Genomic DNA, 20,662 nt, shown 5'->3' on the forward strand with positions numbered 1-20,662 from the left:
AGGTATGAGGGGGATTCTTTTGAGCCAAACAATCCAAAAAAATCAGTCTCTGTACCATGCACAACTCCACACGCTGCTTGAGAGGATCACATTGGGCTGCATCGGATTGTGTTCGTATTGCTCAGGAGTGAGATCACCGCACAGATCAGCACTAAGGGCTAGATTTTGCTTGGTCTGTGCGCCTTTCGGGGTGTAAAAACCCCCTTATGCCATATGCAGGCAACCCAGTGCCGATGGCCAGGAATGTGGGGCTACAAGCCTTCTTCCTCCCCCTTGTGCAGGTGGGCGGGGGAAGCGTGGACCCTTGGCTTCACTCCTACACTCACTAGCTGAGCTGTGCAATAGGGTGTGACAGTGTGATGGCCACCATCTTGGCCGATGCAGAGACTGAACCAGAGACCTCCACAATTAAAAGCAATGAGTCTCTACAGCTTGAGCTAACTGACTTTCATCCTCTGTGGGTTGGGCACAAACTGGCACATGTAACATACACTGACCAGTGGGTTCCCTTAGCATTTATTGTTAGTATTGGCCTGTAGCAAGTAGACAGCAGGGGAGGAATTGTGCCTCAGAGAGGCCATCAGTGCCTCCTAGGTCAGTGCAGCTTAGGCACCAGCCCATGCTTATGTAAGGGGACTGTTGCCCCCTTACTAACATTCAGTGGGGGTGTTTTGGTTGACTAGCTCCCAGCACTAAAAGGGGAAGGGTCGATGGCAAATCAGGAGCCTGAGACTGACAGTCCCCAGGAACAATGGGGAGAGGCCAATGCTCCAGATCAGCCTGATTGACAGGGCGGGCAGGCTAATCAGAGAGTCAGGAGGCCAGAGGGGGTCCCGTCCTCCGTGTGAACTGGAATGGCCTGAGTCAGACAGAGTGGGGCCGAGCGAAGGAGGGAGCAGGGGCCCGAGCTAAGCTGCTGGAAGCAGAGCTGCAGCCCCAAAGCCAGAGCACAGCCCAGAGAGAGCAGAGCTGCCCTGGGAGCAGAGCTGCAGCAACCAGAGCCAGAGGGGCCAGAGGAGCAGCCCAGGGAGCTGAAGGCAGAGCAGCAGCAGCAGCCGTGCTGAGGCAGAGTGGAGCTGGGGCTGGAGCAGTCCGGAGCCGTGTGCAGTCCGAGTGCGGTGAGCAGCTGGGGAGAGTGAGGGGGACCCTGGGCAGTGGGCCCAGCACAGGGAGACGCCTCAGCCAAGAGGCCTTGCAGGCCAGACTTGCAGGGGGATCATAACCCCGACCGGGCGGGGGCGACGCTGGGAAAAAGGGCCCTGCCACCTAGAGCCTGAGAGCGTGTGGCCACCACCAGAGCAAGTGTCCAACCCACAGCGTCCCTGCAGCACAGACAGGGCCTGAGAAGCAGGCCTGGGACCTACAAGGAACAGACTGAACTGCCCTGACGTTCCAGAGACACTGTTTGTGATGTTCCCTGCCACAGAGCAGGGTGATGTGTTTTCCTTTAACCTTTCCCATTTTTCCTTATTCTTTTTTAAAATTAATTGTTAATTAAACAACTTGTATTTGCTTTAAATTGTATGAAATGATCAGTGGGTAAGGGAGGTGCCCAGTGCAGAGAGAGTACCCTGGAGTGGGGACACCCTAACCCCTGTCCTGGGTGACCACAGCAGGGTTGGGGGTCGAGCCCCCCAGGAATCCTGAGCCCAGCCTTGTCGGGGTTTACGAGGACTCTGCCAGACAGGAGAGTGGAAGGGGAGTCCTCAAGAGCAGGGAGGCCTCTGGGTAAAGGAAGTGGGAGCGAGGATTCGGATCCTTTCGCTAGCCCACTTCACCGGGGTAGTGCAGAAGCCAGGAAAGTTCCCCACAATAGCGGGACCATTCCCCCGCTTATACTTATGCCTTAGGCCACAATCTAGCCCTAAATTAAAGGCCTATTTTTCTCCACCGACAGGCCTATGTTCTGGCCTTTGTTTCAAGGGGCCTCTGTATCTTCTGATGAGAGGCTCCAGGCATGGCACTAAAAGATCCCTTTAAAGGAACATTCGGCACTCAGAGGTTTATATGCTGAGGGCTTTGCAGACATTCCATGGCCTTGACACTCCTGAGACTGAAAATAATTCACTAAAACACTTTCCGGGCCCTCTCCCTTCAGCTAACGATATCCCACACCTCCCACAGAGAAAGCCAGCATTAACATTTCACACCTCGGAAGGGGAGGCAACTAAGTCAGCATTCATGTGTTTACAAAGCCCCTGGGAGCTTTGAATCAAAGGAGCTCGGAGTTGGACTTGGAATGAGATGAGCAGAGCAAAGGGTTTTTTTTTGTTTTGTGACTCCTGCTAGCTCTTGCTTTTACCTGTTAAACACATTCCGAGTGCATGGAAAAATATCTGGGAAAGATATCATGACATTAACTGACCTGGTGGGATATTCTACAAGTAAATTGCCATCCGCTGTCCTTGCAGGCTACAAGGAATGTTGAAATAAACTAACTCTTTCAGTGGTTTCAATACACAAAAGTCTAGCAAGCAGAGAAGCCCATTCAGGCTCATGGTCAGTGGAGGAATCAACCCCTATGCAGGAGAGATTGGTAGCGATCCATCAGGCATCCAGCACTGAGATATGCATATTTTACTCACTAGTTGCCTGACAAATTTCCCCAGATTTCTGTCCCAAACAGTGCCATGCTTCATCCTTCCCTCCTCGCTAATCAAAATTCTCTTCCAATCCCAGTCATCTTTCAGCACTCTCCCCTCTCCCTACACCCCTTTCTCACCGGGATCCAGTCCAAAACCCTAGTGTTAGGTAAAAAGCAAGTCCTTACTCACCTCTCCAGCACCTGAGTTCGTGCGGAGTTGGTATGGGGCTCACAATCTGTCAGAGACCAGACACCAATTCGTTGATCAACGGGCTCACACTATCCTTAGCTTGAAAGGCTTCAGAGTAAGTGTGGCAAGTTTATTAGGGGTGAGCATCAATATTTATACACAGAAGTAAACAAAGTGATTAACAGATCATAATGGTCATGCATAATCAATCAAGATTCTACAGGATAAAACAGGTTAAAATGTAAATTAAGAAAGAGAAAAGGGGAGATGGCTACTTAAGGGGAGGGGTGGTGTCATGAGTAGTTCGCAGGTCAGAGCTTTGATTAAAAGTTCAGACAGAGACATCAAGTCTGGGTTAAGTTTAAGCTCATCAAAAGTTCAGACTCAACATTCCTCCATTTGTAGCTTTGGGATAACTATTTACCAAAAGCTACACCCCATTTTAAGGAGCCAAGGGCCGCTTGGCAATTTCAGCCTGGGCCAACTCGAAGAGAGTAAGGCCCTTGGCTGAAGTAGGAAAAGAATAAACTGACCCACATGAGTCTATGAGGGAGGGGACACACTGAATACAGCAACACAGTATTATAAGGATTACTATGGCCCCAACAATACCCACCAAGAGTTTTTTAACCCACCCAAATCCAGGCAGCCAATTCCATAAGGCTCCCCACCAATCATAAGGTGGCTGGCCAGAGGAGTAGTTCTTAGCCATTTCCCTTAGATGTTTGGTACGTTGAAAAGTGTCAGAGTAGGTGTCATTTACAAAAACACAGCATTCTTCATTTATGAGGGCGCAAGTTCCTCCCTGGGCTGCTAACATTATGTCTAAAGCCATTCGGTTTTGCAAAGCTAACTGGCGCAGCTGGGACATTTCCCCGGCCTGATTCTCAAATAGGGTCGCAGTTTCATTGGTTAAAGATTCCAGTAGTCCCTGTAGATGGATGACACCACCCCTCAAGCTAATGAGACCAGCCCACCGCTGCCACGACAAACCATCATGGATATTAATATCTCTGAAGGTTTCACGGATGTTACGAACGTGGGGAAAATGAGGGGGAATGAGGGAGATGCGAGAAGGCGGTGTTAGCCACGCTAAATAACATGACCCTGCCCAATCAGGGGAGAGAAAGTAATAAGCTTTGGGCCCGCACACCCAGTATGTTCCATACAATGCGTTTCGGGTATTCCATTTCTCAAAGTAGGAGGTAACCCACCACCCGTTGGACCACTGTTCCCCTGGTAACGCAGAGGGGTCGTTGTGCGAATTGCGGAGGCACAATTTGGTAGTGGTGTTTTCAAAGGGCAGTGTAGTACTGCTTGAGCAGTTGTAGAAGGCAATCGTATGTCCCTTAGCAATTAGTTGGACACCCTCGTGATCTGAGCAGGGCTTCTTAAAAGCTGACTCTGAAGGCTTGCCCACCCATGAAAAAGTTGGATCGGGGTGAGGGATCCACATATGGGATAAGTGGGATGCGCAAGGCTTGAAGCCAAGATTTTTACTAAAGGCGGTGCCATTAAAATACATGTTGCATTTACTTGTTCCCACAAAAGTTGACCCCTTTTCTTTAACAAAACACAGTGATCCTGTCTGATTGGTTATCCTGAGATATCTGTTAATTGGCACTCCTGTTTTGTTCCATGTAAGATTGTGTTGGACTGGATCTTTTACTCTAGCCGGTGGCATCCAAGTCATATTAGCAGTGGTCAGGGGAATGGGTGTGAAGGGGAGTCCCTGTTCTGCATTTACTGGAAATTGAGTACATACCCAGCAATTACTTCTATTTCCTAAAATACGAGTTTTAACCTCGTGGGAATATCTAATAAAAGCATTATCTTCATAAGCAGAAAATAAACTAAAAAGGCATAATAAAAAACATACAGTTGTCAGAATAAAATTTCCTCTCATTTTGCCGAGTCAATTTAAGTCTGATGTCTGAAAGAGGTAAGCTGGTCCACTGGTCGGAGGCAGTGTCCTTAGTGGTGGCAAGAGCTGCTGGTCCGTTACTGTGGTCCACTACGGCTGGCTTGACGTGGGAGTGGTGGATCCAGGATTTGCGTCCTTCCAGGCACACTGCAGTCTGGGTTGTTAAAAGAACCTGGTGGGGTCCAGTAAACCTCGGCTGGAGGGTGTCGCCACAAACGAACTTTTTGGCCCAGACGAAGTCCCCTGGTTGGAACGGGTGGATCTGTTCTTCCAGCGGCACGGTCTGGGAAAACTGCAAGGCTTTCCAAAGGGTACGGAGGCGAGCCTGTAGGGAGAGAAACTGGCACGTGGTCATATGATCCTCTCCCAATAGTGAAACATCAGCATGTAGTAGCGCCCCGCCTTTGAAAGGGGGGTGTCCATAGAACAGTTCAAAGGGGGATAATCCCAATACACGGGTTGGGCGAGTACGAAGGTGAAACAGGACCAAGGGAAGTACCTGAGGCCACTTTAACCCTGTTTCCTGACAGTATTTAGCCAATGTAAACTTAAGCTCCCTATTCATACGCTCAACTTTCCCGCTAGACTGGGGGTGGTAGGGTGTATGAAAGGAGTGTGAAATGCCCAGTCCTTGTTCTAAACGGCCAAGGACATGACCAGTAAAGTGAGGTCTGCGATCTGAGTCAAGCACGTGAGGGATGCCAAAACGGGGTACAATGTCTCAATCTTCGCCACTGTGGCAGCAGTACAATTAGCAGTAGGAAAAGCTTCGACCCAGGAAGTCAGAGGGCAAACCAAAACAAGGAGGTGCTTTTTCCCAAAAGCCTTTGGCATATCTGCAAAGTCAATTTGAAGATGTTGAAATGGAGCAGCAGGCGGAGGTCTTCCACCCTTAATTTTGTTAAGAGGCGGAGCAGGTCCATTACGCTGACATGTGCTGCATGCTTTCACTATTGACAGGCAGTAGGGTTGAATGCCTGGAGCATACCAAAAGCGAGCGATGGTGTCCACAAGGGCGTGCGTGCCGTAGTGACCCCCCTTATCATGGTGCCAGCGAACTGCCACGGGGTATGTGGAGCGAGGGAGGCAGGCTCGGCCATCCGGCATAAGCCAGGTCCCTTTGACCAGAGTGGCTCCGAGGCTCTCCCACGACTGTAGTTCAGCAGCGGGTACTGGTACGGGGTGCGGTGGAGTAAAGGAGGAGGCTTCAATAGCCAATGTGGGCATGGCTAAGGGTAAGACGGCAGCTGTCTTGGCGGAGGCGTCAGCCAGGGCATTCCCACGGGTGACGGGGCTATCATCTTTAGTATGGGCCCGGCAGTGAACTACAGCCAGGACCGAGGGTTCTTGGAGGGCGTCCAAAAGCTTGTGGATGAGGGGGAGGTGCTGAATGGGTTTACCGACAGCTGTCTGGAAACCTCGAAACTTCCAGAGGTGGATGTGACAGTGCACAACTCCAAAAGCATACTTGCTATCAGTAAAAATGGTAACGGTCTTACCAGCGGCCAACTGGCAAGCTCAGGCCAGGGCATAGAGTTCGGCGGCTTGGGCTCCCCAGTTGCCTGGTAGTGAGGCGGCCTCTTGAATGTCCCATTCAGAGGTGACTGCATAACCGGTGAAACGCTTGCCATCAACATAGAAGGAGCTTCTGTCCGAGAAGAGGATGCAATCAGGGTTGTCCAGTGGCACGTCAAACAGGTTGTCCCTTATCTGTAAGATGCTATAAACTACTTCCACACAGTCGTGCTGATCCTGGAGGACTGGCAGGTCAGGAAGCAAGGTAGCTGGATTAAGGGGCCCACACCTTTCAAAAATTAGGTTAGTGTCTTCTAAGAGTTCGGCCTCTAGCTGTTGCTGACGATGGGCCGAAAAGACGGGTTGTGCCCCTACGCAGAAGGGCTGACAAGGCATGAGAGGTCCAGACCGTGGTAAAATGACCCAGGGTCAGGCTCTTTGCCTTTGTGCAGGATGGGGTTCCCTGAGCGACAGGGTCGATCTGCTGAGAGTAAAAAGCAAGCGGGAAATGGTGGGGCCCGCTCAGCTGGGTAAGGACGCCACTAGCAATTCCGCCCCTCTCGTGGACAAAAAGGTGAAAGGGTTTGCTGTAATTGGGGGGGGCGGAGAGACATGGAGGAGGCCACACTGTCCTTGAGTAACTGAAAGGCTTGGATTGTGTCCGGGGACCACTGCAAAGGGTCAGGAGCAAGGTTAGCAGTGAGTCGGTGGAGTGGTTTGCTTAACTCCCTGCAGGACGGCAACCAGGGGCGACAGAAGCCAATTAATCCTAAGAAACCTCGAAGTTGTTTCTTGGTGTTTGGCAGAGGGCAGTTTTGGATAGTCTTTATGCGGACTGGGTCCATTTGTCTCCCCTCTGGGGTTAACAGGAAGCCCAGATATCGGACCTTCTGTGAGACCCACTGAATCTTGTTAGGGTCTACCTTGTGGCCTCTGGTGTGTAGGTATAATAAAAGTGCCTTACCATCGATGCGGAGGGCAGCTTCTTCGCGGTTACCTAATAGGATGTCATCTACGTATAGGACTAACATGGATCCCTGCGGACTGGTGAAGCCTTCCAAGTCGTGGTGGAGGCATTGGCTGAAAATCGTGGGGCTGTCTCTGTAGCCTTGAGGAAGTCGTTGCCAGACATAACTTTGTCCCTCCCAGGTGAAACCAAAGAGATACTGAGAGTCTGGGTGCACAGGAATGCTGAAAAAGGCTGATTTTAAGTCAATAACAGTGAACCACTCAGCATCCCAGGGGATTTGGCTGATGATAGTAGCTGGATCAGGAACTACTGCATGAAGAGGGACCACATACTGATTAACAACCCGTAGATCCTGTACAAAGCGCCAACGAATAGGGTCTCCGTCCTTTTTAGGAGGATTTTTGACAGGCAGTATAGGGGTGTTACAGGGAGTGCGCTGAGGGCGGACTAGCTTTTGTGCAATAAATCCCTCGATAATGGGGCGGATGCCCTCCCGGGCTTCCAGCGACAGGGGGTATTGAGGGACTGACGGGGGGGTTAAGGAGGGCTTCACTTGAATCCTTACTGGCTCTGCCGAAAGGAGCAGGCCAACATCAGTGTCAGAAATTCCCCAGAGGGTTAAAGGCAAGTCAGTGAGGTCAGGGGAGGGGGGATGTCCCAATTACCCTGAGTTGGGGCCGAATCTCCTAACACTGTCATCAATAATCCTACCCCTTCAGGAGTGCAGGTTAAAGTAGCCTCAAGCTTACAGAGTAAATCCCGGCCCATCAAAGGGATCGGACAAGCTGGGGAAAAAAGAAAACGGTGAGAAAAACATTTATCAGCATAAATAACATTTAGAGGCAAAGTGAGTCCCAGAGACTGTGGGTTGCCCTCCACCCCAGTTGCAGTTTTAACCTCAGAGGATAGCCAGGGAGAGGGGGCATGATTTAAAAGAGAGAAAGTAGCTCCAGTATCAATGAGGAAGGAGACAGGCAGTCCTTGGACTGAAAGGGTTAGACGAGGCTCTTTGCTGGGAGGGGAGAAAGTGAGGAAGGAGCCGGCTAAAGACATTAAGGAAATAAGACCATCACATTGTTTGCCTTCGCCCCCGGGGTACCGTCATTGAGGAGGCTGAGTTTGCTGCAGCTGCTGCTGTTGCCCGTAGTTGATCCAGGCCTGGGGAACGGGCTGAGCTGGTGGTGCAGGGGTGTATTCGTCCCTGGTGTAAGTATCTGCGGATGCGACCGGACCCTCTGGGCGTCCCCAGGGGCATTCATGTTAAAGTGACCGGGCTGTCCACACTGAAAACAATTTCCTGGTGGCTGGGGTTGCCAGGACCCTCTTCCCCGAGCACCCTGAAATCCCCTGCCACGGCCACGGCCTCTGCCTTGAACACCGCCGCGAAAAGCTAAAGCCATCAACTTATATTCTTCCTTTTTCTCTTTCTTTTTACTACTTTCCCTTTCTTTCTCCCATGCAAAATCAGCTACGTCCAACACTGAAGTGACTGACTCACCTCCCCAACCAGGGCGAAACTTTAAGAAATAATCCCTTACAGGGGGCACTGACTGATTCACAAAAAACGAAATAAGAGTAGGGTGGTCTGCTTCTCTCTCAGGATCCATCTGAGTGAACATTCGGGCCCCCTCCACTAGCCTCGACCAGAACTTTCTGGGTGGCTCATCAGATTCCTGCCGAATCTGCATGAACTTAGCCTGATTAGGCAAGTGGCGAGCCATTTCTTTGAGTCTCTCTAACAATCGCTCTCGATCTGTTCGCAGCTGAGTCAGCCTTGGCTGACTCCAGTCTAGGGGATTCCAGCCAGCGGCTTGATCCCGCCTATCCATCCAAGTAGTATTAACCGCATCGCTATCCCCCCATGTCCTTTCTGCCATCCACAATCTACTACGTTCCTCTCCGGTCAAAACTCTACTTAACAACTGATCTACATCCGTATAAGTAGGATTATGACTTGAAAACAATCTTTCTAAAAGTTCTGTGATCTTTCGGGGATTTTCCCCAAAGGACCCTGACAACCGTCCCCACTCTTTCAAGTCCCATTCTAGCCATCCTTTATATTCCACAATATTAGTATGTTGTAACTGTCCATCATTGTCCACAAAAGGTTGGTCGTGCACCTGTAAAGGCATTTCTCTACTTACACCTTTATCACTCACAAAAGGTTTGGCGGAGGCAGCCTCTGGGCTATCCTCAGGGGAGGGGTATGCAACCTGCTGCATCTGCTTGATCTTTTGCCTAGTAATTACTCCTCCCGAGGTGTGCCCTTCCATTTCCCCCTTATCCCTCTGCAGAGATTCCGATCTGGAGTCCTGCAGATTCCCCTCTGCGCCCTAGAGAGAGTCCCCCTGCGGAGGAATAGGGGCAGGTGCAGTGGGGACCAACTGACGAGTCAAAACACGCCGTGGTTTACACCCTTCATCGAAATAACATGGAGGGGGTTCACTCTCGGGAGAATACCTGACTGCCATAATTTTTAAAGATTTCCACAGCTCTGCTGCTGTGTCCCAACAAAACCAGTAACATAACTGTCCCGGATGGTCTTTTTCGATCTGGCTCCTTACTCCTCTTAAGGCAGCCTGTTCGAAAGAGCCATACGAAGGCCACCTCATCTCCGGGTCGGCCAATACCGCGGTATACCCAGTCCAATTCCTTACACACAGTGTGTACAACTTCCTCCTAGACATTCCTGTCTGTACTGGGAGTTTCCCTTCGTTCCATAACTTATTTACAATCCCCAACGGACTCTCAAGAGGCACGCTAGTCCCTTGACCCATGGTGTCTGACAGGAGCCCTCCAACTGGCGTTTATCCTGCTGTCCAGTACACGACCCCTCAATATTGAATTGGCTGGGAGAAATCTCCAGTGGCGCCTGCCAATTCGTATATGAGTGGTCTGACCACTGGACAGAGGCACCGCACCAGAAGGAAATCCCGGACGAGCCCCCAAATTGTTAGGTAAAAAGCAAGTCCTTACTCACCTCTCCAGCACCCGAGTTCGTGCAGAGTTGGTATGGGGCTCACAATCTGTCAGAGACCAGACACCAATTCGTTGATCAACGGGCTCACACTATCCTTAGCTTGAAAGGCTTCAGAGTAAGTGTGGCAAGTTTATTAGGGGTGAGCGTCAATATTTATACACAGAAGTAAACAAAGTGATTAACAGATCATAATGGTCATGCATAATCAATCAAGATTCTACAGGATAAAACAGGTTAAAATGTAAATTAAGAAAGAGAAAAGGGGAGATGGCTACTTAAGGGGAGGGGTGGTGTCATGAGTAGTTCGCAGGTCAGAGCTTTGATTAAAAGTTCAGACAGAGACATCAAGTCTGGGTTAAGTTTAAGCTCATCAAAAGTTCAGACTCAACACTAGCATTCTCTTCACAATGGGTTTGCTTCTAGCCGCAATCTCCCCATTGGCCCCAGCTGCTGCCACTCTTGGTGCCTTCCCCCACAATTTTCCAGGATGGCCAAAAACACCTCACTTTGTTTTGTAGGCCTCCATTCCACAGCACCCTTCCCCGTTCATTTATACCGATTCAATTACCTAGCTATATGCACCTATTGAATCTGTAGAGCACCAGACACCATAACAACTATGCACTGAATACAACATTACAAACATCAAGTGATTTATTGCCAATGACCCCTATAGGGACAATGCTTTTGCTGCCCTGGGGCTTCATTGCTCACTCCCCAGTTACTTGGCAATATGTTCTCTACAGTACCAGTTATTCTGGGTACCTTCTGCAAAAACATGTGAGGCTTGCACTGGACTGGGAAGCCGATCAGATTAGATTCATCCTGATCCCTTTTCATTGGGGTTTTCTACAGCCTACATTCCAGCACAGAGAAAGCTTTGACTGCTCTCTAAAGTTTTACCCTCTGAACTGAATATTTCTGTGCTGAGCATGCTTGTTGTGGGTTCCAGAGGGAGAGGTGGTATGGGAGGGAATAGGGTCAGGGCTTTCAATTTGACCCAGTGCCAATGGAGGCGACAGCCACAAGTGCTCTCAGGGACTAATCCGCTTCATGGGACAGGTCTTTGAATGGCCTTAACTTCCAGCTGTAGGTAGGGGGAGTCACAGTAGCCCTGTCTCAAAGTGAGAAATGTTTGGATCATGGCAGTTAAGTCCTTGTCTGAGAGAGACGTGGCCCTTAGGCAACGTGTAGCAGGATGATAAAGTTTCTTACTGTTGTCACCTGGTTAATGAAGAACTGAATCTAGCAAAGCCCCAAGGCTGCAACTGAAGGGCAGATGTTTCCTGTGGAGGTCATGTCAGGAGTTTAGGTAGCTCCTCACAGCGTTTTCCCCTCTTACTCACTATCACTTCTGTCATCCCTGGGTCGAGATCCAGCCAGCCACTTCTCTTTTGCAGGCCCTGAGGCATCTGTGTCCTGGCACCACTGTCTGGCATCTATGGGAAAAGAGAGATTGACGCCGATTTAATGCTACTTATTTTGTGACCTTCGAGCACAAAGCAAAGGCTTGCATTTTAGCACCCTGAACAAGGCTGACCCGGAAAACACAGAAAAAGCAGAGATGTATTGTTGTATGGCTTGCAAATGTCATGTGATGGAGCTTTACTCCAATGATAACTGGGAAGGGGTGGGGGCGATTTACTATCTGGTCTCTGCAGTCCTACCCTTATTTCCAAGGCTTTAACCTCTATACAAATAAAATGATGATCACACAACTTTTGGAGGAGGGTGACATCAGCCCCATCTTATTTCGACTGCCCCTGCCAATTCTTTGAGTGTGTGTAATAAATTCCATTGGACGTCTCCCTAGACACAGACATAAGCATGCTTAGTTCAGGCATGTCTCTTAGCAGGCTATTAGGATCAGAATACTGGGAGATATATGCTGAACATATCATGTCAAAAGAGCATTCGATCCCTAGCTATAAAAGGCAGAGGACAGAGGTGATGCTAAAAGCAGGGTTTTCCCCTGTAGGCATGGAGCAAATTTGTCTGACTCATGGCACACCTGGCCATAATTAATCCAGCAGACACAGGCTGAAATATGAGGGACAATGGATAGTTCTGATTGCAGCCCAATACCAGCCTGTTGAGAAAAGCTCCTGGTTGGGTGTAACTGGAAATGGGTGGGTTTTTTCCCAGCAAAGAGAGATTGTCAGGGGCTGGCTCGTGGTTGGAGATGACAAAGTGAAAAAGCACTGGTCTGGGGCCTCCAGACACAGTGCAGCTGCATGCCAACTGTATGTATAATCTGGAAAGGGGTCACAGGAAATCCAAATACGGTCATGGCTACAAGATTAAACTCTGTTGCATGATCTTCCATGGCTAGCTGAGTGCTAATAAGCCAGCTGCAGCCTGCTTTAAAGTTTGTGGCTGAGATTTTCAAAAGCTAATTAATGGGAAATGGGCATCTACAGGCTCCTTTGAACATCTCAGCCTAAAGACAGAGTGGAATTAAGAGGGGTTCAGAAATAGACAATGAAAAGGATCAGAGGCACGGAGAGATTTGCATGAGGAGGAGGGGCTGGGATGCTTGGGATTGTTTATTTTACAGCCAAAGCTAAGGGAGCACGGTAGGGACAGACAAAATAAAGAATGGTATTGAAAAGGTGGATAAGGAGCTCCTATTTCCTCCTTCTCACACTCTAGGAACAAGGGGATTGCCACTGGGTGTTGCAGGGCCCCCTTTGCTCCTGCCTCTGCTCTGCTCCAAAAATCACTCAGACCTTCAGGCTCAGCAATCACCGGTGCAGTTCATTTACAGTGCACAATCCCACCACCTTCTCACCACATATAGTTGGGGGAGTTTCAGCCTTAAGGATGTCTCAGTCCTGCCGCCAGGAAGGAAGAGCTACCATTCTCTCCCTTTCTGTCTGCCCCTCCTTAGTGGCCTTTCCCCGAGGCTCTTATGCAGCCCCAAGCTAATTAGGCAGGCAACTGTTTCCCCTTTGCCAATCAGGCACAGGTTTCTCTAGGCAGCTCCAATCTAACCCCCTGGATTGGAGCTGGCATGACAGAGGGCTGGCTCAGGAGTCCCTGCCCAGCACCCTGTCACAGGGACATAATTGAAACTGAAAGACAACAACTTAAACTGATAAAAGGAGACATTTTTTCTTTATGTAATGCCATTAGTGAGTGGAAGTCATTGTCACAAGTCATTACCAAGGCCAAGACCTCACTAGGATTCAAAAAGGATTAGACCTTGATATGGATAATAGCCACAGTTGCATTAGATAGGATAATAAAAGATTGTGGATATAAATCTACTTGCTTCAGGGCATGAGCTTCTGGTTGTGCTGGGAAGCAGCTTCTCCTCTGGGCAGGTTATTGTCCACTTTGTGGTTTCGTATATCTTCATATAAAGCACCTACTGCTGTCCACTGTCAGGGACAGGAGACTGGATTGGCTGGTCCACTAGTCAGATCCAGTCTAGCAAGTCCCATGAAGAGAGGGAAAGACACTAACAGAGCATGCACACGGTGAGGAATGGGGACTCTAAATGAAATCAAAACCTGAGGATGAATTTGGGCCTTGTTTGTATTGGGACTCTTGTTCTGGAGTTACTTGCATTTGTGTCGTTAATAGCGTTGCTGTCACAACTGACACAACCATTGCCAGTTTCCACACCTCCAATATGTCACCTAGAATTAGATCACCAGGGCCTGTTCTGGAGGCCTGGTTTGTACTGCTTTCTTGGTCTCTGGCTGTAGCAGAAACAAGTCTGCAGAAATCCATCTCTGACAATTGCCATCCTCTATTTCTGCAAGGGTCAGGATATCTCTATCATCATCCACAGTTGGGTATTGCCATCTGTGCCACAGCAGTGGTTGCATGGCAACACACTGCTTATGCTGTCTCTATGCTGGGTCACTGATCTGTCTCCACCAGTACCTTTTATTCCTTCAACCTCTAACTAGACCATTTATGGGCCATGATGCTCAGCTCCTGCTTTCGCAGCCAGTTCATGGAGGAGGACCACATGCACACACTCTGCTTGTCTTCTCCATTATGATTTCCAGCCTGGCTCTCCTGAATGCACACCAGAGGTTTTGGTTTCTTAATCCTCTGTCCTTGTTCTTAGGAGATAAAAATAGAGTTTGTACTTGGATTGAACAAGAGACAAAATCCACTGCCTGTGTGGCAATGTTGTCATGACAGGATTAATTTGTGATTATCCAGACAGGATGGAGTCATGCACCGCCCCTCCATTACTTCCTGTTTGATAAGTGGGAGTTGCCCCACCCTCTCTGTTGTGATGCAGTTGAATAAAGGAGCAAGTTCCCAGCCTGCAGTCTGGTGCGTAAAGTGTTATTTTAGTAGAACGGAGTGGTCTCCTCACAAAAGCATGTATGTGCAACAGCAAAGGAAAAGAATTAGCACTGAAAGTGCCTCCTACTGAATGTTAACTAGTTTGCTTTATAGAGAGCAAATGAATCAGTCTAATATCAAACATCTGCTAAGCAAAGTGAGAAGGAATGCTCAACAAAATCCCTTTCTCCTTGTGCAGTTGACCTTTTACAGCTTAACCTCCCCATCTACTGCTGTTAAAAGGCTGTCAAATAATTCCAGCTCTTATTTGAGAATAACTTCAAAAATCCAACTCTCCCACGGAAACATCCACCAATATTATTTTACTGCAAACCGCATGATCTCCACACTGGCATCTTTTCAGTTACCAAACGCTCAAATATAGGCTACACACTGCCTGAGGGCCTGATCCAAACCCCACTGAAGTCAGCAATTAGCTTCAATGGAAAGTGGATCAGGCAGAAAGGACCACTGTGGAGGTAACAACAAGCCTTGAAAAAACAGAACGTTTCAAATATCTTTTTGGGATGAAGGGAAGATTTCTCAGGAGATATAATTTCACTTTAGTAGCACTATTTGCATTGTTATGGTGAAAAACATGTCATCCACTTCCATTAAATACTCTAGATGGGCACAGCATCATATAGCTCAAGTGTAAACATTTGCTCCAGATTGCAAACTAATATATGAATTGTTAATCTAGAAGCAAAAACCAAGTGTTTTAACTGGGTTAGAAGTGATGACTGCAAGATAATAAACAAACAAGTTTTTCCGCTAAACTCTTGCACATGAAACTTTAAACTTCATGTGCTTTCTTAAAATTTGAATATGGCCATGTCTACACTACAAAATTAAGTTGACCTAACTTATGTCGGCATACAGCCACCACAGTAATTCCATGGTTTGTGTGTGTCTACACTTTGCTCCTTATGTTGGCAGTGCCCTTCTTCACTAGGACAGCTTGTATTGATTGTATTGTCAGTTGGGGCATTGTAGGACAGTTCCTGAAAGCCAGTAACAGTCGACGTAAGCAATGCAGTGTCTATATTGACACTGCATTGACCTAATTACATCGACCTTGACTCCATGCTGCTCGTGGAGTTGGAGTTATTAAGTTGGCATAGTGGGGCATTATGTGGGCAGGAGCAAACTATATGTGTAGACACTTCCATAGTTAGGTCAACATAAGCTGTTTTGCATCGACCTAACCTTTTAGTGTAGATCAGACCTAAGATCACTTTTTGACTAAGATCTATTTTTGTATTTTGATTTGTTGCTGCTGAGGCCTGGTCTACACTGCAGATTAGGTCAACATAAGGCAGCTTTTGTTCACCTAACTCTGTAAGCATCTGCACTAAAATGTAGCTCTCACTGATGTAACTCGCCCACTACACCGACTTAATAACTCCACCTCTGTGAGAGGCGTAGTGCTTAAGTCGACGTAGTTAGGTTGACGCAGTGTCAGACACTGTGTTGCTTACATTGACTGTTGCTGCCTTTCAGAAACTATCCCATACATGCCCCACATTGGCAGTTAAATTGGTGCAAGCGCTCCTGGTGAGGATGCGCACCGCAGACACCAGGAGCGTAATGTGGACATATAAAACTGATTCAATCACTGTGGTGGCTGTACGTCAGCGTAACTTAGGCCAACTTAATTTTGTAGTGTAGACTTGCCCTGAGTTATCAAAGACTAGTTAGAATATAGGACACATGCTGTCCTGAGGTCCTGAGCCAAAGCCTACTGAAGTCAATGGACAGCTGCAATGGAAAATGGATCAGACCAATAATGAGGGAGAAAGGGAGCACAAAACACAGAACACCATGCCAGCATATATGCCCAGAATTGGGCTTCGTACCTATGCATTCATCAGTGACCAGGCTGGTAGGCAGCTAAGGAAGTAATAAAAGAAAAGCAAAGACAAGCCATGTTTTCTGTTTATAAAGTATACTTTTTACTGTCTTAAGGTGTTACGTACAGAAGTTTAATATTGCTAAGAGATCCACAATCACCATCAAAGTCGCCTCGATAGTTACCCAGACAGATGATTTATTTAGGTGCCTGTAGTGGGGTGGTCACCCCACTCCTGCCTGAGAGGGTTAAAGCAGCCCTAGAGAGGGCTGTGGTGGAGAAAAGCCAGTCTGATTGGGGGAAGCAGCCACAAGTGGGCCCACGCCCCAATCAGACCACAGCTGGCCCTATAAGAGGGCTGGGGGCCAGAGGCTAAGAGAGACACTCTCTCTAACTGTAGAGAGAGAAGGACCTGGCTGCCTGGGAAGCTGAGGAGGGTACCTAGGGTGGAGCAGTGCTGGGGAAGGGCAAAGGGAGCTGGGGAGCTCCAGCCTAGCAGACCCCCAGGCTGCAGGCCGAGGTAAGGGCCCACCAAAGGGTACTAGGGCTGCAGAGGGGCAGCCCAGAAATAGGCAGAAGCAGCTGGTTCAACCTCCCTGGCCAATGATGAGTGGTTTACAGACTGCGTCTGCCCCAGGGAGCGGGGGCTAAATGGAGACTGGCAGTAGCCACTGAGGCAAGGTGGGGATAGAGGGTTGGGGGCTTCCCTGGGGGGGGAGACCCAGAGATGGAGGGGTTACTGCTGGGGGCAGAACCCTAGTATACAAGGGCACCGGGGGTCCAGGAGGGATACAGGGGTCCACGGCAGGCGAGGCATCATCTGGCAGAGGGCGCTCCAGAAGCTGAAAAAGAGCTAATTCCCTGGACAACCAGCAGGAGGCGCCGCGGTGGTGAGTCTCACCCCGCCACAGTGCCTAAATATGAATTTATGCTTTATGCAGTGTTGTATATAGTCATAAGGTTAAGGCAATAAACTCCGACTCAGGAGATCTGGGTTCTGTTTCCAGCTCCACCACAAATCATGTCTGCGATTTTGGACAAGTCTCATTGAATCACTCTGTGCCTCCGTTCCTCATCTGTAAGAATGAGCAACTTCCTTTGCTCATCTTGTGTCTCTATGGGATAAATTCATTGGCACGGGCCCTGGCTGTCTCTCACTATGTGTATGTACAGACCCTGATCTCTGTGGGTGCCTTTAGGTGCTATTCTAATACTTAATGCCAATAAAACCTTTGGTCTAATGTGCATTTGAAATGTTACTAATATTGATGGTTAATTTTATTAATTTCTATCTGAGGGTAATTAAGTTTTATGAACTAATTACTTACTTTTCGGCTGAGGGAAGCTTGTCTATTCATAGCTTAAAATGATTTTACTGCTACTAAAAGTAATAAAACAAAACATGAATTAAAACTCAAACAGCTCCACCAAGGTCTGAATTAATTACCAGGAAATCCTGCAATTTATTCCTGACCAAGACTGAATGATTCATGGTTATGTCTTGCTAAACTTTGACTAAAGTTTTGGAGGGGTATCAGTTCCTTTCTTTGTGCACATGGAGAGCCAAAATAAGCACGGGGGTGTCAGATAAATAATAGTAGTAATGAAGAATTATTATTTGTATTACCGTAGATTCTAGGAGCCCCTGTCGCAGACCCAATTGTGGTAGGCGCTGTACAAACAGAATGAAGAGAGACTGGCTCTGGCCCAACCATCTAACAATCTGAGTATAAAACTGGAGACCAACTGATACAGATGAGGGAATACAAGGAAACAATGAGATAATATTGGTCAGCATGACGGTCAGCTGTGCTCTTTGCACACCAGGAACTTACAACAAAAGTTGAGAGAGAAAACTTTGAGTCGGGTGTGGAATTTTGTGACTGATAAATAGGATTGAGTTAGCCACACTCATTCTCTTCTTGTTTTTCTGCAGAACATCTAGTCTAAGAGATATTAGAGAGACAAGGTGGGTGAGGTAATACGTCAAGAAGAGCTCTGTGTAGCTCAAAAGCTTGTCTCTGTCACCAGCAGAAGTTGGTCCAGTTATAGATATTACTTCACCCACCTTGTCTTGCTAATACCCTGGGACCAACACAGCTACAATAACACTGTACAGCTAACAGATTAACAGGACTTCTCACAATGGCACAAAAACATATTGGGCCAGATCCTCAGTTAGTGTAAACCAACTGGGCCAGATCCTCAGTGGGTATTAACTGCAATCAATGGATCTACATCAGTTTACACTAGCTGAGGTTTGGGCCCATTCTATTTTGCATAGATGCTTCCGATCAGCTTGTGAGAAGCCTTTTGTGAGAAACTGTTGCACTGCAATGCTGTAGATCCAAGACAAAGTAGAAAATATGTTCCAGTGGATCACTCCTTCTTCAAATTTACATTCTAAGAGAACAAAGCTGAACTCAAAGCTAAACAGTAACAGATATGATAAAGAAAACAACCCTGGGCTGAGGCACTGAGGCATTAGCATGTGTCTCAATTACTAGAAAACTGTTCTTAAAATAAAACCCAACTCCAACACATTGTTGACTTGCCCACTGAATGGAGCACTTCATAATGCACACAACAACTCGATACTATCTGAGGTAATTTCTTGGCTCTTAACAATGGAGGTGCTTTGGGAAACTTTAGAACCCTGTTCACTCTGGAAATTCTCTTCTCAAATAATGCCCTCCCACCCCCCAAAAAGGGGTGAATATTGGTTTGGATCCCAAGTGGCTTTTCATTTTGACCATGTTCATCATGCCCCTTTTTATTCACTATTTGTGAATGTTCATTTGAAGAGCTGGGAAATGGCTTTCATCTGAAGGCCCCTATTCCAGGCGTGAACAAGCATGTTCAGCATGTGTTAGTCTTTGTTCTCTTGTTTAAGATGTTTCAATCATCGGACATCGGATTGAGGAGCAGAAACAAAACCATGTGAGGAAGGTATCGTATCACACATCACCCAAACATAGGACCTGGCTTGTAGAGGAGTTGAGCACCTCTCACTGACTTCTGCTGGAGTTTTGGGTGCTCAGCACTTCTGAAAAAATAATCAAGCCCGTAATAAATAGTCAAAATCAGCAGGTCATGAACAACCTGAACATTTATTTGCATGAAGAGCCTGTCTAATAATTATGACTAGTGAATATATCCATAGAAAATATAGCCTGTTTATGAAAGAGTCATTATTGCCAACTCTAAGCTTTCAAAAATCATGTGCCAGGCCACACAAAAAAAAAGTCATGAGGTTGTATTTTTTTTAATACCCTTTTTTTGCTTTTGGATTTTTTTTAATCATTATGGTTCATATTTTCAAGGTTTTCTCTAGGACTAGAAACTTTTTTTTTAATATGAAAACTGAGATTCTCATGTAATCACATGACTCCAGGAGCTGAGGGTTTAAGAAAAAACATGAAATATTGCAAAACTTACAATAACATAGTGAGTTAGCAACACAGTTTCACAAGCAGAAACATGGGCTAAATTCATGTTTTGATCCACTCTCCTCAAGAAAGCCAGGATATTACCTGTCTGTATGCTCAAAATCCCAAATTACATGTCATGGTTTTAATACGGTCCTCATTGCCTGCACTAATCACTAGGATTACTACATCCAAAAGATCCCAGATGTTCTAATATTGAAACAATAATAATAATAATAGTGACTTCATGGTCCAATGAGAGGCCTTTCAAGGGAAAGAATAAAAAGTTATTATTTGGCTAGCACCAAAAGGCAACTGGGAGATGAGTAAGATGAATGCCTTATAAAAAGCCAAAATAATAATGGTAACAGTAATACTTCAGTTACATGGCATTTTTTCATTTTCAAATACTTGTACAGACATGAATATACAATTATCCCTATTAAATACTTTCCAAGGATCTTTTTTTAGCTGTTGCTGTTCAATATACCGTACCCCAGTGGAAACAGGAATAAACTCTCATTGACCAATCTAGACCTCGTTGAATGATGGTATCCTGCTGTTAATTGATTTATCTCGTTACACTGACCTAACACTTGGTAAAGCAACCCACATCCTTTCATGTATTTATACCTGCTCTTGTATCTTTTACTTCATACATCTGAAGCTTATGCCCAAATAAATTTGACAGTGTATATAGGGACTTGGGGGAACACAATCTAATGTTGCAACTCGTTTCTGGCTTGGGCAAACAGAGTTTCAAGGTTTCCTAAAGCACCTCCAGTGTTAGTTTATGCGAAGATTATATAGGGGAGAACACACACACGCATGCACACGGTAAAAAATCAGTGATCCTGATTCTGCAACTCTTACAATGGGCTATATTGTTCATTTACAATCTGCCCCAA

At 47.2% G+C, this 20,662-nt stretch overlaps 2 long non-coding RNA genes across 4 annotated transcripts in view; one reads left to right on the plus strand and one right to left on the minus strand.

Moving 5' to 3' along the window:
• Window positions 1-635: 635 nt before the first annotated feature.
• Window positions 636-20,662, plus strand: part of LOC122174620 (uncharacterized) — an 89,963-nt gene continuing 69,936 nt past the window's right edge. For all 3 annotated transcript variants that reach the window (XR_010595577.1, XR_010595578.1, XR_006176704.2), the window contains exon 1: window positions 636-1,118. This is a non-coding gene — a long non-coding RNA (uncharacterized LOC122174620). The remainder of the gene's footprint in view (window positions 1,119-20,662) is intronic.
• Window positions 2,673-11,706, minus strand: LOC135978148 (uncharacterized). Its single transcript, XR_010595579.1, has 2 exons — window positions 11,510-11,706; window positions 2,673-5,023 (listed from the first exon to the last, which is right to left on the minus strand). It is a non-coding gene; the product is annotated as an uncharacterized LOC135978148 (long non-coding RNA).

This window comes from Chrysemys picta, unplaced genomic scaffold, assembly GCF_011386835.1.
Source record: "Chrysemys picta bellii isolate R12L10 unplaced genomic scaffold, ASM1138683v2 scaf143, whole genome shotgun sequence".
In the NCBI taxonomy this organism is placed as follows: Eukaryota; Metazoa; Chordata; order Testudines; family Emydidae; genus Chrysemys; species Chrysemys picta.